The sequence below is a fragment of the Melitaea cinxia genome, chromosome 16 (assembly GCF_905220565.1).
Source record: "Melitaea cinxia chromosome 16, ilMelCinx1.1, whole genome shotgun sequence".
Lineage (NCBI taxonomy): Eukaryota > Metazoa > Arthropoda > Insecta > Lepidoptera > Nymphalidae > Melitaea > Melitaea cinxia.
The window spans coordinates 14954070-14972947 of record NC_059409.1 but is presented as its reverse complement, the minus strand read 5'-3'; the positions used below and the strand labels follow the sequence as shown (position 1 = coordinate 14972947).

The 18878-nt window shown below is 33.8% G+C and overlaps 1 long non-coding RNA gene across 1 annotated transcript; it reads right to left on the bottom strand.

Moving 5' to 3' along the window:
- Positions 1 to 2586: 2586 nt before the first annotated feature.
- Positions 2587 to 17920, bottom strand: LOC123661122. Its single transcript, XR_006744301.1, has 3 exons — positions 17737 to 17920; positions 17464 to 17465; positions 2587 to 2598 (listed from the first exon to the last, which is right to left on the bottom strand). It is a non-coding gene; the product is annotated as an uncharacterized LOC123661122 (long non-coding RNA).
- Between the last annotated feature and the right edge of the window lie 958 nt (positions 17921 to 18878).

The window sequence follows — 18878 nt, the reverse complement described above, 5'->3', positions numbered from 1 at the left end:
AACATCTATTTTTCATCCCCCTAAATGTTAAGGGTAGTCCACCCCTATTTTTTTATTTTTTGATAAATTATTTATTTTTTATTTTATTATGATTTGGTGTTGAAAAATACATACAACCCTAAATTTTCACCCTTCTACCACCAACCCCTATTTTTAAATAGCGTTTAGCGGCAAGACAACATTTGCCGAGTCAGCTAGTTTTTCAATAAAATTAACATCAATTCAACAGATATGAAAAATAATTTTGAAATGTGATGTCACAAAATTTTGGACCTCTCTCCACCCCATGTCACACAATGTTACATTTTTTGAATATATTACATAAGAAAGATTTAATTCAACTTTGTAGTAACAATATTAATTAATACAAATGGTCAATATTAAAATCATTTTCGTATTATATTGGTATTTATTTGTATTAGCGTTTTACGTCACATTAAAAAGGCTATAATATACATAAATGATAAAGAGATAACTGCCTGAAAACATGCGAGAAACAAAATATACCCAAGGGGCACAGGAAAGGCGTAATTTTTTCTAATATATTAAAAGCTATTGAAACAAAAACTTTCAGTATGAAAAACAAATACTTGGTAACTGAAACAAATAAATGTATATTCATAAATATTTTTAACATAAATAACGGGAGGGATATATGTATTTGTAGAAATATCTCTTTCCGGTTTGAATGTCTGTCCTCTTCAACGTGCCTCGGTATCACGTTAAGCCGTCAGTCCTGCATGTTATCATGTACACCTGATAGCGATCGTTACTCATAGTAGGGAACATATCCACAGTGGAGCAGCGTGGTGGATTAAGCTCCAACCCTTCCCCTACACGGAGAAGGTAGCCTATGCCCAGCAATAGGATATTACAGGCTGACTGCGATGTTTAACGTAAACAAAGGGTCGTGTGTAACTCAATGTCTCCGATTTTTGTTTTATTTAATCAATATATTTTACCAGACTTGGGTCGGAAATCGGACTCACAATCTTAGTTCTGAAAGCGCTAACTGCGCAAATGAAAAAAAAACACTGTTTCTTAACCGACTTCAAACAAGAGATTCTCAATTCGACTGTATTTTTTATGTGATTACCTCATAACTTTATACTGTGTGTACCGGTTTTGATGGTTATTTCTTTAAGCTGCTGGTTGTCACATGATCCTATTTAAATTTGTTTGAGATTTGACAAGTATTTTTAAGTAATCTTTAAAAATGTCTATTAACTTGAGTATTTTTTCGTCTTATTACGTTGTATTACTCGTCGATGTAATTGAAGTCGGTTTTTTTTCGTTTCCGAGCAAACACTCAAGACGCATTTATGTTTCTCATATTATAATACTAGCGACCCGCCCCGGCTTCGCACGGTTTCTAAAACTATCAGTGTTCCTCTACAATATTATGCATGTTTTATACATACAAACCTTTCTCTTGAACCACTCTTTTTACTACAAAAAACCGCATCAAAATCCGTTGCGTAGTTTTAAAAAGCATACAGACAGCGGGAAGCGACTTTGTTTTATACTATGTAATGATATTATATTAATATACTAACCTATCTTCTATAATGTTTAATAAACTATTGTTATTAAAATATATATGTATATATATTAATTAATACACTTCAAAAATAAAAACAGGATTTTGAAACCTTGGATAACTTCCGGGGTCTTAAAATGTATTAGGCTTAGAAATAATATGCAGCTAGGGCTTAGAAAAGACCCCCACAATGTAATATTAAAAATTACTTATAAACGTTTTCGAAATTTTTGTACTAATATTATAAATAGGCTAAAGAGGCAATATCACAGTGAACTCATTAACAAATCTGTCAATAACCCAAGAAAATTCTGGACCACGGTAAACGATATTGTTCAATATAAACCTCCTAAGACGAATAACGTGGCTCTTCTAAATTCTAAACCGCAACAAATAGCTTCTGTTAACTTTGTAAATAATTATTTTGTGTCTGTTGGAGCAAATCTGGCTGACATTATTATCAAACAGGCTGGATTATATGGTCATGGCTCTGTTACTCCCTCTTTTTACCATACTCTTCCATCATCCTTCGTATTGCTGGACACTGATGTTGAGGAAGTGCATAGTGTCTTAATGAGTCTTGACTCGGGAAGTGCACCGGGTTGGGATGGGATTGGTACTGCCTTTTTAAAACATGCTAAAGACTTTGTTGCTCCCTGCATATGTCATCTTGCAAACCTTTGTTTTAAAACTGGTGTCTTCCCCAGCGCTCTTAAGAGATCTATTGTTACCCCTGTATACAAGAGTGGAGACCAAACAGATGTGAGCAATTATCGGCCAATCTCCGTCCTTACTTCAATCTCTAAAATCATTGAAAAGTTGCTTAATAACAGATTGGTTAGTTACTTAATAACAGATTGGTTAGTTACTTAAATAGATTTGAAATATTATCTAAATCACAATATGGTTTTAGGAAGGGTCTGTCGACCCAAGATGCTATTCTGAAACTGACTTCTATCATAGTGAAGGAGGTTGACTGTGGTAATAAATGCCTGACTGTTTTTCTAGACCTGAGGAAGGCTTTTGACACCGTCTCTTTCCCTATTCTCCTGCAAAGACTGCAGGGTATCGGTGTTAGAGATATTGCGCTTTCCCTTTTTGAAAGTTACCTTCAAGACAGAACCCAGGAGGTAAAAATTGATATTTATCACAGTGATAAAGCCAGAGTCAGCTTCGGTGTCCCCCAGGGAAGTGTCCTCGGTCCAACTCTCTTTTTAATATACATTAACGAATTATGCAATCTTCGAGATGTCGGGGGTACGATAATCTCCTACGCAGATGACACCGCTATTGTCTTCACGGGTAAAACTTGGGATATAATACATGCTCAGGCTGAGCGAGGCTTAACTAAAATATCTAATTGGCTTAGGGATAACCTACTAACGCTTAATATTCAGAAAACACATTATATCTGTTTCACTCCTTATTCTTCGTCGCAGCCAGACTGCAAATATAAAATCAAAATACACTGCTGCCCAGTACCTGGTGCTTCGATTTGTAACTGTCCACCCATTGAAAAAGTTAAGGAAATGAAATACTTAGGTATCATACTAGACCAACGGCTTAGCTGGTACTCCCACTTGAATTTGCTAATTAATCGAACCAGGAAACTCACGTGGGTTTTCAAGTCCTTGCAACAGGTTAGTCCAATAAACTTAAGAATAAAATTTACTTAGCTCTGGCACAATCAATATTCACCTACTGCATCTCGATTTGGGGAGGTGCAAACAAAACTTATTTTCTTGATCTGGAGAGAGCGCAGAGATCTCTTATTAAAGTCATGTACTCTAAGCCTTTAAGATTTCCAACTGAATCTCTTTATAGAATTAGTGGTCTTCTATCGGTGAGGAAACTCTATATTCTAAATCTCGTTTTACAGTGCCACAAATCTCTAACTTATGTCAAACCAACCAGTCGAAGAAGAAGGGATATTGTAGTTCCCTCATGCAAAATTCGTACAGCCTTTGCTAGAAGACAATATATTGCCCAGTCCGCCTACGTGTATAACAGAGTCAACAAAATACTTAATATATACCCTATGCAAAGTTATAAATGCAAAGGAAGATTAACTAGATGGTTGCAATCTCTCACTTTTGTTGAGGTTGAAAACCTTATTGCCAAAATCAGTTTATAATATACTTTTTCACTACCGCTGCTATTGGTCACAAGTCATACGACGTACAATGATCCTCTACTCAGCTTTACTTAAAAATCATAGATAAGACTGCGTATTCACACACACACACACACACACATACTCTCACACACACACACACACACACACACATACAGTCACACATACACACACACACACACACACTCACACAGAACACTTACACTTAGTTTAATTTTAAAGTTTAAAATGTTAAAATGCTAAGTGTACTATAGTCTTAGTCGTCCGTAAGGGAGGTAGCGAGTCATTCCCAATACAAGTGTCTCTGACTACTTACTGGGAAGACTCGGTGATGATTTGTACTTAAGATTATAGAAATAAATGATTTTTATTATTAAATGATTTTTATTATTATTATTATATATTAGTATGTATATATATATATATATATATACATAGTAACCTAAAAATCATATCACCGCCCACCACCTGTTGGACCTACTTCTGAGCGAGTCTGTACGGTTCAAGCATTTTCTCTATTTTATTTCTAACCGACTTCAAAAAAGGAGGAGGTTATAGAATCGATTGACTTTATTTTTTTATGTGTGTTACCGTAAAGCTTTTTACCGAATGTATCGATTTTGATGACTCTCTTTTTATTGAAAGCTGGTGCTGATCCCGTGGTCCTATTTAAATTGATTAAGGCTTGACGTGCATTTTTTCAGTAATCCCGTAATAATGTATATTGAATTTTTATGCTCTACTAGCTGTGACCGCGACATCGTCCGCGTGGAATTTAACAAAAAAGTGTTCAGTTCGCAGGCTTATGAAATAAATATATTTCTAAAATAAAAGAAGCATTAGTTACTCCTTACTATATAAGCTATCTGCCAGTGAAAGTCCCGTCAAAATCGGTCCAGCCGTATTAGAAATTAGCCGGAACAAACAAGCAGACAGACAGACAAAAATTGTAAAAAAAAATATTATTTTGGTATATGTATCGTGTATACATCCATATGCATTTAGTGAAAAGTGGTTATTTTAATATTACAAACAGACACTCCAATTTTATTTATTTGTATAGATAAGTTAAAATAATTTAAAAAAAAAATGATTATTTTTTTCGACTACCGACGATGTATTACCTCGTACGTTTGCGAGCAAACACAGTTATCGCAAAAATGGTTTCCTTTTTTTAAGTATAGTATATTGTATTAAAGAGATAGATAGATATAACATTCCATATATTTATCTATTTAAGTATAAATTTAACGATAAATATGTAGACGAATTCAACAAATTACTCCTTTTCTAAAGTCGGTTAAAAATTAGTTTTTATATTATATCTAATCTATACATATAATAAAATGGTAGGAAAGTCAAAACTGTACATTCAATATTTTTTTAAAAGAATACTTGGGGTGTGATCTTCAATCGATACCGAAGCCAAAATATAGTTTTTAGAATTTTTGTCTGTTTGTCTGTATGTATGTCCGGGATAAACTCAAAAAGTACCGCATGGATTTACTTCAAATTTGGCACGAATATTGTTAAGAAGGCGGGTCAACATATAGGCTACATATTATCATGCTATACCTACCGGGAACGAGCAGTGAACCTTTATTTCCTCAACGCATTCTGTAACAACGTGTAATCTAACGACGCATATTTGAATGTTGTTGTTATTATGTTAATAACCATGCTATAAGCTAGCTTCACAGTATAAAAATCACGCAATATAAGTAACTAAGTCGATAAACATAATTAAATGAATATAAGTAGACAAGACAATTTTAAAGCAGTGCCATCTATGAGATTTTTCTGTAGATATGAAATGTAAAGAGCGTTCACGCAGACGACGTCGCAGGCAGCAGCTAGTAATCTTATAATTTTAAATAAATATCCTGACTGAAAATCTGTAATTTATACTTTGATAAGCACATTTACGATTCAGAAGTCAAATGTGTTTATTAATTCTTTTAAATCATTTACAAATTATTTGTCGCTATTCGACGTGTTTAGATTTGTCGTTTAAATTAATTTAAGATATTATTTAATAAAACGAGCGCTCTGGTGTGGTGTGGTAAGTACGCGTCTAAAACACTGACGGCACAGCGGGTTCGATTCCCTCTTGATGAATTAAATATTTCATTCCGCTTTAGATGTCTATCTTGTGGGTCTCCCCACCATGCCTCGGAGAATACGTTAAACTGCCTTAAGGAAACAAGGACGCTCCGAGAAGCCTGTGAAGGCCCCAGGAGGCTTCTGAGCTTCTGGAAGGAGCTGGGCTGGCTGAACTAGTCAGCCCTCTTTTCACGCCTAATGGACCACCTTTGTGTCTAAATGCGGAAAACCGAGCCCAATACAATACAATACAATACAAATACGTTAAACTGTTGGTCCCGGCTGTTATCATAGATACCTAATAGTAATCCTTATTCATAGTAGATAATATATCCGCAACTCCGCAATGTCCGCCAATTATCTAATCCTCCTCACCACCTCATCCACACGGTGAGAAAAGCCTACGCTCAGCATTAGACTTTACAGGCTAAAACGTGAATCATCAATTTCTATATCAGTCAGCTGTCACGGTAAATAGTTTTATACGAAAAACTACTTAGTTTACGTGTTATTTAACTATTTAAGCGAAAATAAGTAATTTAATACACGTTAACAAGCTGTCAACGGGTATAATATGTAGCGTCCCTTGCGCCAATATATCTTGACTCACCTTAAAATCTTAAGTTTATAATGATCGTTTTGGGACATAGTTTCACAAAATAATTACTAAACAAATGAAACCAAAGTATATTTTATGTGGTTAGTACATTTTATTATTTTTTCACATACAAGTGCGTCGAAAAACAAGCGTACGCTTTACCTGATGGTAAGTGATTACCGTAGCCTATAGACACGGTCTATGTTCTTAAGATAGGGAAGTTAATGCCTGTTATAGACAATAAAACAACAGCCGACACTAAATCATCATCATCATCACTTCAGCCTATCACAGTCCACTATTAAACATAGGTCTCCACAAGTTCGGGCCAAAAAATGTCGTGAACTCATGTGTGTTGCCCATAGTCACCACGCTGGGCAGGCGGGTTGGTGACCGCAGGGCTGGCTTTGTCGCACCGAAGACGCTGCTGCCCGTCTTCGGTCTGTGTATTTCAAAGCCAGCAGTTGGATAGTTATCCCGTCATCGGTCGGCTTTATAAGTTCCAAGGTGGTAGTGAAACTGTGTTATCCCTTAATCGCCTCTTACGACACCCACGGGAAGAGAGGAAGCTATATTCTTTACTGCCGTAGCCACACAGTCAACGACAATAGTTATATTACGCATTATAATATAACATATATAGACGGCTTAACTGCGGTAACGTATAACAAAGTGCATCCTCAAAATCTGGAGGAGCCTGACTGGGAGGTTCTTAACTCGACCTAACAAGAAGATCACAATTAAATAATACTGCTTTCAAGCAGTATTGTAACACAATTAATATTTAATAATTGTTGTCAATAAGGTGACCAAAGTTCCTGGGGGATGGAACGTAGGGTCGGTAACGCGCTTGCGATGCTTCTGGTGTTGCAGGCGTCTATAAGCTACGGTAATCACTTATAAAAAATATAAAAAAACGAGTAAACCTTACCCCACGCGAGTGAAGTAAAACTTCTGCACAATAGGCCTGCACTGTATCATAGATATACAAAACGTAGCTAGCTATAAGAGAAAAAGAGAAAGAAAATGTGTGCTCGCACCTCTTTCTCTTGCTCCGTTCACCTCGCCCGATCACACTTTTCGTAACGCTCTCGTCACGCATTAACCAGCTTACTTCCCAACTCAAGCGTGCTTAAAGAAGTTTTACTTTTTTACTGCCTCAAACTCATCGGCTCCAACTAGGATTCTCTCGTGAAGTGGTAGTGGTGGTTTGGAAACACAATACACAAACACAAACGCCTAGATACGCCTAGAAACGACGGCAAACATCAAACATATGACCAACTAGCTGTGCCCACGACTTCGTCCGTGTAGAATTTAACAAAAATGTTAGTGTTCAAATTATTAAAATATAAGTAGCCTAAGTTACTACTTAATACATTAGCCATCGGCCAGTGAAAGTCCCGTCCGAAAATCGATCCAGCCGTTTCAGAGATTAGCTGGATCAAACAGACAGACAGACAAAAGTTGTAAAAAAATGTTATTTTGGCATATGTACAGCATATAAATACATATCCATTAACTGAAAAGCGGTTATTTAAATATTACGAACAGACACTCCAATTGTATTTATTTGTATAGATATAAGTCAGAACTATCACCGTTGTGCTAAGGCGTCGTTAAAAATTAAACAACTATCAATGGCATTATCAGTACGAAACTGTGATTACTTTAAAAATATACAGAAAAGTCTAAAATGTATAATAATTTTAAATGAAAAGGAAACAAAAAAAAAAACTGAAATTACTGACTGAAATATTTTAAACTTGAATAGAACTAACGAAGGTAAAACGAACATTGTAAAACAATAGTTAGTTATTGGTTTTCTAAATTCAACAATTTATGTACTGTGTATTTTAATTTGTGTTCAAAATATCGACGGTCACAATATAGAATGTAACATTAGGTACGCGATACATTGAAACTTAATTTTAATTGTTTAAGTGTTATATTTATAAAGAATTAAATATTCTCGTATTAAATTGTAATACAAGTTAATATTTCATTCAAGGTCAAGCCGTCAACTGATTACTAATTAACGATATTAGTAATTGTAATTAACTCGTTACTTTATATTCACGGATTAATGATTTGATTAGTTTTAATTATTAAGTTTGTCAAATTTTATTTTCAATTCAATAAATATTTTGAAATTTTGTTGCAATAATATTTTTTTAAATAACAACGTTTCGTTTATAATTATAAAATGATGTATAAAACTTTGAAAATAATTCCTAATCTGATGCAAATTGGTCCCTGTGGGCAAATAAAAGGAAATATTTAATTTGATTGAGATTAGAATAAGTTGCTATGGGATTTCGTTATGACACGAAGACTCAAATAAACATTAAAATGTAGTTTAATAAAGCTGGAAATTTATATCATTCTCGAAACGTGTTTATTTAATAATCTGCGAAATGAGTTAAAAAAATATATTTTATATTACGACTACACGGTTACGAAAATTTCGGTTACGAAAGTTTAACACATACATGCAAATTCACTATTTATATGCCCTTGAGAATAATTTTTTCGGGAACTGTATTTTATGTTATAAATGTCAGTAAAAATAACGATTGGTATTGCGATATATTGTCAGTTTCTATACAGTCAAAATCAAAATCAAAATAAAAAATAACGTTATTCAAATAGGCTTCAAAAGCACTATCGAATAGTTATTTTATAAATATAAAATTTTAATCATTGTTAAAAGTGAAGTTACCCCCGATTCGGAATGTAAATTCTGCAGAGAAGATCCGGCAAGAAGCTCCGCATTTACTGTTCTGTAATACAAATTTGGCAATATATTACATAAAATACAGCGTCATTAAATCCACACATCTTTATCATTTATGTAATCCTGCACCGAATAATAAACTTTATATACTTACTAATTTATTTTTAAGCTTCAGCCCGTAATATCCCATTGCTGGGCATAAGCTGGCTTTCCACATGTAGAAGAAGGGTCAGAGCTTAATCCATCACGCTGCTCCAATGCGGATATACTATATCCTATTATGAGTAACGATCGTTATCAGGTGTACATGATAACAAGCGGGACCGACGGCTTAACGTGCTCTCCGAGGCACGGTGGGGACAAGGACTGCACAAACACCCAGACCACGGCAAACATCGGTATAGCCAATACAAATGTTTGTCTTGTACGGGTATCGAACCGCAACCGCCAGCGCAACAGCCACAAACCAGTGCAGTGACCGTTGCGCCAACGCATCGTCAATTTCTTTTTAGCACAAACTTTATATTAATTCTCAGACAATTGCCAAATCGTTTGTAGGATTTTATTATACATGCGAATACCCAGATAGGTGACGTTTACTTTGCGTAATCGAAAACTTGAAGTTACAATTTTTTTATTCCTTCTCTAGTACGAATGATATAGAGTCCAGTCAGAAATATCGACTAGATAAGAACCCTAAGCTTAAAGCTACATAATACTCCTTTCAATTAGTATTATGCCCATGTTCCTGGGGAAGAATATAATTGAGATACAATCATATTTTCTCTAAAGCGGTATGTATTCACTCGATACAAACGTAATTTTCTTTCAACCGATATAAATATAGTCGATTAGTGAGGTTCTGCAATGGAGGCAGGAAGCGACAAAAAATATTGTGCTTAAAATATGAGGGACCATAGTTTAGGAAGTATCTCAACCTCACAGAATATAACAGCCAAATAATATTGCTTAGTAGTGTGTTCCTGTGCCCGTGGTGCGTTAGGTAATCAAAATTTCTGGGAAGCGTCGCAGCTAGGATCTTGAACGTGCTTGTGATGTACCTGCTGCTGCAGGTATCCATTAGCTACGGTAACTTCTTACCAACAGGCTTACTATGGTAACTTGTTTGCCAATCCAGGTATAAAAAAAGATTCATTTACTATACAAAATCCGGACTATTACGAATAAAGAATTGTGAGAGAATCGCTCATAAAAAAAAATTAGAGATAGATTATTGAAACCACCAAAACTCTGTCAGGTTGATAAACTTTTATTTCTCATACAGTTTAACTGAGATTCTTCTATAACTTTCGTTTCCTAATTTGTTTCGTAAGAGTTATACTACAATGTTTACAACATAATTTAAAAAATTTAAATTATTTTACTTTACTTCTTTCTTACTTGTTGTTGTGCGTTTTGTTAAAGTTTAATATTTACAAAAAATTTCAATTTCTTTTTAATAAAGTTTTATTTTTAGTTTTTAAATTTTTTTTAAATTAAATTTATTTTTATACACACTTTAATGTGCTTTTAAAATCAAATTGTAAATAAAAAATAGAAAAATAAATAAATAATGGACATCCTTTTTCAAAATTGGAACGGTAGACGCTAAGTTATTACTTTTAATATAGTTTAAATCTTAATAGCCAGATTCATTTTAAATATAAACTGGTAACCTTGGGATTTACTAGTGTAACATTTTCTGTAAGTCCCTTTAAGACGCGAATTATCATGTTAAAATCTGGCTTATAATTGTAAGCCAATGCTCTTCGCACACAATATTACAAAGGAAGGTCTTATATACAATCATTTGATAATCCGTTATACCAAATCCCTTCTTTAATCATCCGAATAGTATCCCAAGTCCCTACGTTAATAGTTCCCCACGTGTATCAATATTAAATAAAACCTGTTTTATTATTACTAACTTTAAATCAAAAGGCGGCCAAGTGCGAGTCGGACTCGCGCACGAAGGTTTCCATACCATCGACTAGGTAAAATATTTAGACAATTTTTTTTCTCAATATTTATTTTATTTTAATTTTATAATTTAGTGTTAAAGTAAAAATACAACTGAGTATTTTGTGAATATTTCAAGTACCTACCTTTTGCCGTTGTTGATATCGAGCAAAAAGGGTAAAAAAAAATCGCGTTTGTTGCATGGGAGCCTCCCTTAAATATTTATTTTATTTTGTTTTTAGTATTTGTAGTTATAGCGGCAACAGAAATACATAATTTGTGAAAATTTCAACTGTCTAGCTATCCTGGTGACAGACAGAAGGACGGACGGCCGGACGGACAAACAGCGAAATCTTAGTAATAGGGTCCCATTTTTACCCTTTGGGTACGGAACCCAAAAAACGTACTAAATAGTGAATAGCCTCTCTCGGTAAGACTGCAATACAGAAAGTTTTTTCAATTCGAACCGGTAGTTACTGAGATGACAACTTTATATATATTATATATATTTTATATTAATTCGGAGGAGTATGAAATTTCGTATACTTATAGTTTATATAGAAAGGGAGTGCAGAATGCTAATACTTTTTTTTAATAATGCATGAAAAATACATTAAATTAATTTAAAAAAACATTACACACACTACCACACACGCATATATAGATACTCTTTTGTGTATTGTTATAGAAGTAAAGTCTTTGACAGCAGAAACTTAATAATGTTCCAACTTATAATTTAAATTAATTAGTGTCGAATTTCGAACGCTGGGCGACCACTAGTAGTATAAATAATCGTGTCATTTATGCAAATTCTTTTTTTAACACATAAATAACAAAATCAGAAACAAAAATACTATTCAAGTGGGCAATAAACACACTTTTGAATTCTCATTTTCAAAATTAAAATTCATTTTTCAAGGATCATTTTTTTAAAATAAAGAGACTGATGTTTACTGTACTGAGAGATCTATTTTTAGATAAAAAAAAAATTTCACATTTTTGTCAAAATTGTATGACGCGAGAGTAACGCGTGTACGGATAATGTAATATGTAAAGAAGGTTAATTTTAAAATGTACACTCTTGTTATCATCATTTACACGCCTGTAAGAACCTTTACGACATTTCGTTAAGTGTATTTTACAGAATAGGTTATGAATAGTAAGCAGATTGTATGTGGGTATAATATACTTAATAAATTCAGTTTGATATACTTTAAGCTCAGCATATTCAGATGTCTGAATCGAATTGAACGGATGTAGCTTATAACATCCCACAGCTAGACATAAGCCTCTTTCTCCACGTAGGAGAAGGATTGGGCCTTAATCGACCATGCTGCTCCACTACAGTTTGGCGGATTAATTTTAAATTTATTGTAGAGATTTTATTTTGCAGTGCATTTATTTTATTTGTAATGTGAATACTTTCAAGTAAGCTGTTTGTGTCTATATTTGAGACAGGAGAAAGAGGCTTATCCTAGCAGTGGGGTGTTATAGGGTAAATGAAAAAAAATTAGTAATTTAAATTATAAACATTTAAACATGTAAGCAACTAGCGGACCTGGCAGACGTTATCCTGGCTGGCTTTAGATTTAAAAAAATACTCGAACTTTAATTTTTTTTTTTTGTAGCCAGACTATACATATAAAGCATCGCTCAAAATTATGTAATCCTTTCTTCAACAAATCAAGTTTGGTGACATGCCGACGGCAACGCCACCTACCGGTAACAATTATGTTTTCAAACCATTCATGAACCCGTTGAAATGTTCATACAAAATTTTTACCAAATCGGTGTCCAGACGTTTAGGTGAAGTTAGGTAACACACATACAGAAGAATTTTATGTATTAAGATAATTGATGTCATAATTTTATAAAAATGAACAGTAATACCAAACATTACCATGTTGGACATAGTAGAACTATCGAGTCCATATTGAGGAATGTTTAATAAATTGCAAATGTATTCGTTTTATTGTGATACATATGAGATCTCACAGTAGGAGATCAATGAGAATATAGCTAATAGGATTCTTGGCTGTTACTATCAAATGACAATTAGGTTTTTATCTATAAAGTAAATCCTTTGTCGATACTTTATTGATAAGAATACTTATACTTTAAGCTGAGGTAGGGCACAGCAGGAAGTTTCCTGCTCAAAATATGGAGCAGCTTGACTTGTGTAGTAGTACCTCGACATTAGAAGATTACAATTACAATTAATCGTACGACTCACATGGTAAGCGGTTACCGTAGCTTATAGACGCCTGCAACACCAGAAGCATTGCAAGCGCCTTGCCGACCCTATCCCCAATTCCCCGTTGAGCTCTGGTAACCTTACTCACCAACAGGAATACAACACTGCTTGAAAATAGTATTATTTATCTGTGTTTGTAAGATCGTGCAGTATCCTACTTAAATTAATACTTACAGCAGCTGCTGCTTCACATGTCTAATCATCCCATCAAAGAGATTTGTGATAATATAAGTGTTTAGAAAGAATAAACTAAATTTCTAATCCCCGATAACTACTAATAAATAACTTACTATATAAACGAATTTCTTAATTCCCTTTCGACAAACAAACACCCACATAGATAATACAAAAGTAAATGTCTAAAAATAAATTGCAAAATCTATTGATCTTGCTAATCTTTGTCTAATTTATTTGTTGTTGTTATTAAACAAATATTTATTCATTCAGTGATGATGAGATTTTTTTTAACCGACTTCGAAAAAAAGGAGGAGGTTACTCAATTCGACCGTATATATGTTTTTTTTATGTATGTTCGGGGATAACTCCGTCGTTTATGAACCGATTTTGATAATTATTTTTTGTTGGAAAGGAGATATCCCTAGTTTAGTACCATTATAAGGAAATCAGGATCTGATGGTGGGATCCCAGAGAAATCGAGGGAAACTCTCGAAAATCCGCATAACTTTTTATTGGGTGTACCGATTTTGATGATTTTTAATTTAATCGAAAGCCGATGTTTATCATGTGGTCACATTTAAATTTCATCGAGATCTGATTACAACTTTTGAAGTAATCTTTGATAATGCGTATTTACTTGACTATTTTTTCATCTACCTACGTTGTATTATTTATCGATATAATTGAAGTCGGTTTGGTCGTACTAACTCGGAAACCTTTGTGGGCTCACGCACAACACTTTGCTGAAGATCATGAGATGATCAAATGCACATTTTACGATAATATAAAGAACATACAGGCAAACATTCATTTATATATATATATATATATATATATAAATGAATGTTTGTATGTTTATGTGTATGTATATATATATATATATATATATATATATATATATATATATCGATTTTATTCATCTTTACGAAAATAATTTTGTTTAATGTGAAACTACTTCAGATTCTGGTTGTAGATTCTACTGAGAGGAGAGGGGTCCTTAGTTACACATATAACCTATGGAAACCTACGTTGTATTTCACGACACTATTATAGACATTTTAACGTCTATTAATAGCAAAATTTAATTAACTCTACCTTACGTGGCAGATGATTATGAAACGATATTAATTGTTACTTTAATTTCTAGTCTAGTATTGTAATAGACTATCATAATACTAAAAGATTTTTTAACCTATTAATAATTTTTAATATATCTTGATAGTTTTTTTTTTAAATTGTTACATTAATTTTTATGAACCATTTATATCCAACTTGAGCGAAGCCGTATCTTTTACTATAAGTAAAACAAAATTAACATCATCAATTATCTTGAAAATCGAGAACGACAATTTACAAGGAAATTGATTTATTGCTATCATTTTTCTAAAACGATTCGTCACGGTCCTGTTGCAAGGGTTAATGGCCTCTGTACGATTGACGTTTCGTCGATTATTCACACGTTTTTGACATAAAGTCGTTTCTTCATTTTTATTCGCATCATGTCTAATTTATTGTGTATGGGTTACAATGCTATTACTTTACGATAACGAGCGTGTATTTGAAGTGTATGTATGTATGTATATATCTTTGTGCATAGTATAATCTGTGCGACTCGTAACTACGTTCCTTCGGTTCGGGGATTTGTAGGTGGTATGGATCACGTTCCATGTAAAAAAATCGTTACAGGTAACAGCCGTCTGTTATAACTATTAACTTACATAAAAATAATACATATATAAATACAAATATTATATTATATCCAGACTCGCAGAACCCGCAGAACAGAAAGCAAGGTGATAGTCAGTATTTTTAAAGTTTCATACTCACTTGTTTACAAGATTTAAAAATAAAAATAAAACACAATGGTCGACGACAGTTATTTTAAAACGAACTCTCAACAAATTGAACATTTACAACTGATCATTTATCTTGAACGCGACACTTGGTCTAGAAAACACGAATAGTTAGAAATACGTCCATTGTTCATTCAATTCCTATTTCCTACTATTAGTTCACTCTAAGGAATAAGGGACGTTAATTCCGTAACCGTTACCGAAACTATACCTAATATATCCGAAAAAAAAAACATTATCCGTAAGAAGCAAAAGTTTCGGATAATTCTGGATAGAGACGTAGTTTAAATAAAACACATTATAAATATGAAAACCGTTCCGAGATTTCGTCGAAAAAAATTAATTAATTTTAATAATTATTTACATGGCATATTTTAGTACCAAATTACACAAATAAATTCAAATCATTACGTAGTTTTATTTTATTTTATCAATTACTTAATATTTTAATATCCGTAACCGAAACTATCCGAAACTATCGTATAATCTGAAATAATTTAACATCTATAACCGAAAACGAAACATATATACCTAGTATTAAATTATTCTTGGTCTCCGTATTCATATCCAAAATTTCGTTTACGTTACATCTCTGGCCAGTATATTGTAGAAATATTCGATTGTTAATAAAAAAAAAATATTTATTTATCCAATCTAGTTTAATGACATGTATTTGACAGTTCACAACAACACTACGTCTATCGAAGCAGCTATAATATAAAAATGAGTCGCTGAATGTGTTGCTAAGCGCAAAACTCGAGAACGGTTGGACCGATTTCGCTAATTCTTTTTTTAAAATATTCCTTGAAGTACGAGGATGGTTCTTACGGAGAGAAAAATTCTAAAAAAAAAAATAATAAAATTAAAGAATCGACTGTTAGGCGATACGAAGTTCGCCGGGTCAGCTAGTATAGACTAAAAATAAGTATAATAAGTATTTTACTTCAAGCTTTCGTCCACTACAATATTTTTAGGATGTTAAAATGTGTTTATAAGCGGCCTAAATTTATTAATTAACAAGTGGAATCCGAAAACAAAAATTACTTTAGAAAAGAAAGTCGAGAAGTGAAATCCGTCAAGTAAATCTGTTGGTGTACGAAAGTTAAACGCATTAATTATGGTAATTAAAAAATCAAAATAATACTGTCAAACTTAGGAAGTCAGTCGGCTTCTAATCAAACCGATTTAATTTAGAAAACAAAGTCAGATTTCTTGTTTTTATTTTATTTATTTATTATTATTAGTTATTACATATACTACCGCTTAGGTGCTCATGATTGCATATAGACGAATGGTCTCGGTTTCGATACCGCTCGGGGCAGATGTTTGTATTTACACATATACTACTTATACTCTGGTCTAGGTGTATGTTCTTGTTTTTCCGTTTGTATCCGTTTCTGTTTTGTGCCTAGCAGAGTATGTACTGAAATCGATCCTGAATATAGAATCCCGATAGCGACCATGACTCGACAATTCAAAGTGGGACAGTGAGTGGAATAAGTTTCAATTCATAGTTTATACGACTAGGGTAGCAAATAAGCGTACAACGCACCTGACGGTATGGAAACTTGAACTTGAGAGCCATATTATTAGGCTACGATTTTTTGTAATGTCGGGGTACTGAATGTATTTGACAATCCGATTGGGGCAGTAGCCTCAGTAAGACTGCTTAAAATTTTAAGCCGTACATTTTTTTGCTGTATCATATCTCTGATGCGGCTAGATCGATTTTGACGGCACTTTCGATGGCAGATAGCTGATGTAGTAAGGAGTAACTTAGGCTTTTATTTTAGAAGTTTATTTATTTTAAAGATCATTTTTTTTAAAAGATACTTGCAAAAATTTAAAAAATGATAATCACAGTCACTATTTAATTTCTAATACGCTTTAGCCTGTAATATCCCATTACTGGGCAAAGGCATCTTTCCCCGGGTAAAAAAAGGATCAGAACTTAATCCACCACGTTGCACCAATGCGGGATGGCGCATATATTCCCTTTTATGAGTAACGATCCCTATCAGGTGTACATGATAACGGCTTACCGTGCTCTCCGAGGCACGGTGGGGAGACCCACAAAGACAAGCACAAACAACCAGACCACGACAAACATCTGTATGGCCAATACAAATGTTTGTCATGTGCGGGGATCGAACCCGCAACCACCAGCGTAACAGCCACAAACCAGTGCTGTAACCGTTGCGCCAACGGGCTAAGATTTAGATTAGGTAAAATCGAATTTCGGGACCGTGGGGGGATGGGGGGTGGGTGGGTGGTGAACACTACCCCTGGTACCACTATCCCACCTCGGAACCCCATGGTTATGGAGATATCGATGGTTAAAGTTTTGAGGTTAGAAGAAGAATTTAAAGCTATTATTATACCTTTGAGCTCCGCGTCTGACTTCACCTTAGCTCCAACGCTGCGGGCAGTGCAATTCATGCGCCGTTTTGCAACTTTATAAGTTATTTTCGAACAGAAGTACGTAAAAATAATCTCGATTTCAAGATCAACAAACGATACAACTTGCGGTAACTATGCTTCGATCCGTAGCTTTAAGATGTTATATTCACATTTCACACTTGATATTAGCATTTTAAACGTTAAGTTATTGTTTTTACACGATTTTATTAACAACTGAGAAATAGACGTTTTAATAAAAAATGACAGGCCACTTATTGTTTCGTTCTAAAACAATATAAGCACAAATTCATTGTTTTTGTTCTCAACAAACAATTGTGTAAAATATTCTATAGAACTAAAATAAATTTATAAATACCTATGTAGTTAATTTTCAAAATTTATGGTCTATAATTTTAAATTATATTATCAAAATTAATTTATATTTAGTAACATTGCGTGCTAGAATATAGGTTTAGAAATTCGAAAAATACCCAAAACCGAATCGGAGCATCCCACTGTTCACGTGGTCTTGGTCTGTCCTACCCCTAGAGTGTTTTTTTTGTGTCGCGGAGGCGCGGAGGGAGGGCAGCCCTCGCCCGCCGTGCGAAAGCGCGCGAACGAATGCGTAGAGGAGCGGCTGAGGCTGGTCGCCGAAGGCGACCAGCCTCCGCTGCGGAACGGAGCATGAGTGAGCGTGCTTTCGCACGCAAGGGCGGAAGGGCTGCACTTCCCGCAGCGCCGGAGCCAAGCGTTCCTCTAACTTTAAAGGTGGTAGATTATTTTTTTTTGTAACAAAACTGTCTATAAACGATATAATTTTTAAATTAGATAGGTTAGGGTTATTTTTTTTTTTTTTTTTAGTAACAAAATTGTCGATAAACGGTGTAACTTTTAAATTAGATAGGTTAGGGTTATTTTTTTTTTTTTTAGTAACAAAATTGTCGATAAACGGTGTAACTTTTAAATTAGATAGGTTAGGGTTATTTTTTTTTTTTTTTTGTAACAAAACTATGTTTATAAACGATATAATTTTTAAATTAGATAGGTTAGGGTTTTTTTTTTGTAACAAAACTATGTCTACAAACGGTGTAATTTTTAAATTAGATAGGTATGGGTTTCTTTC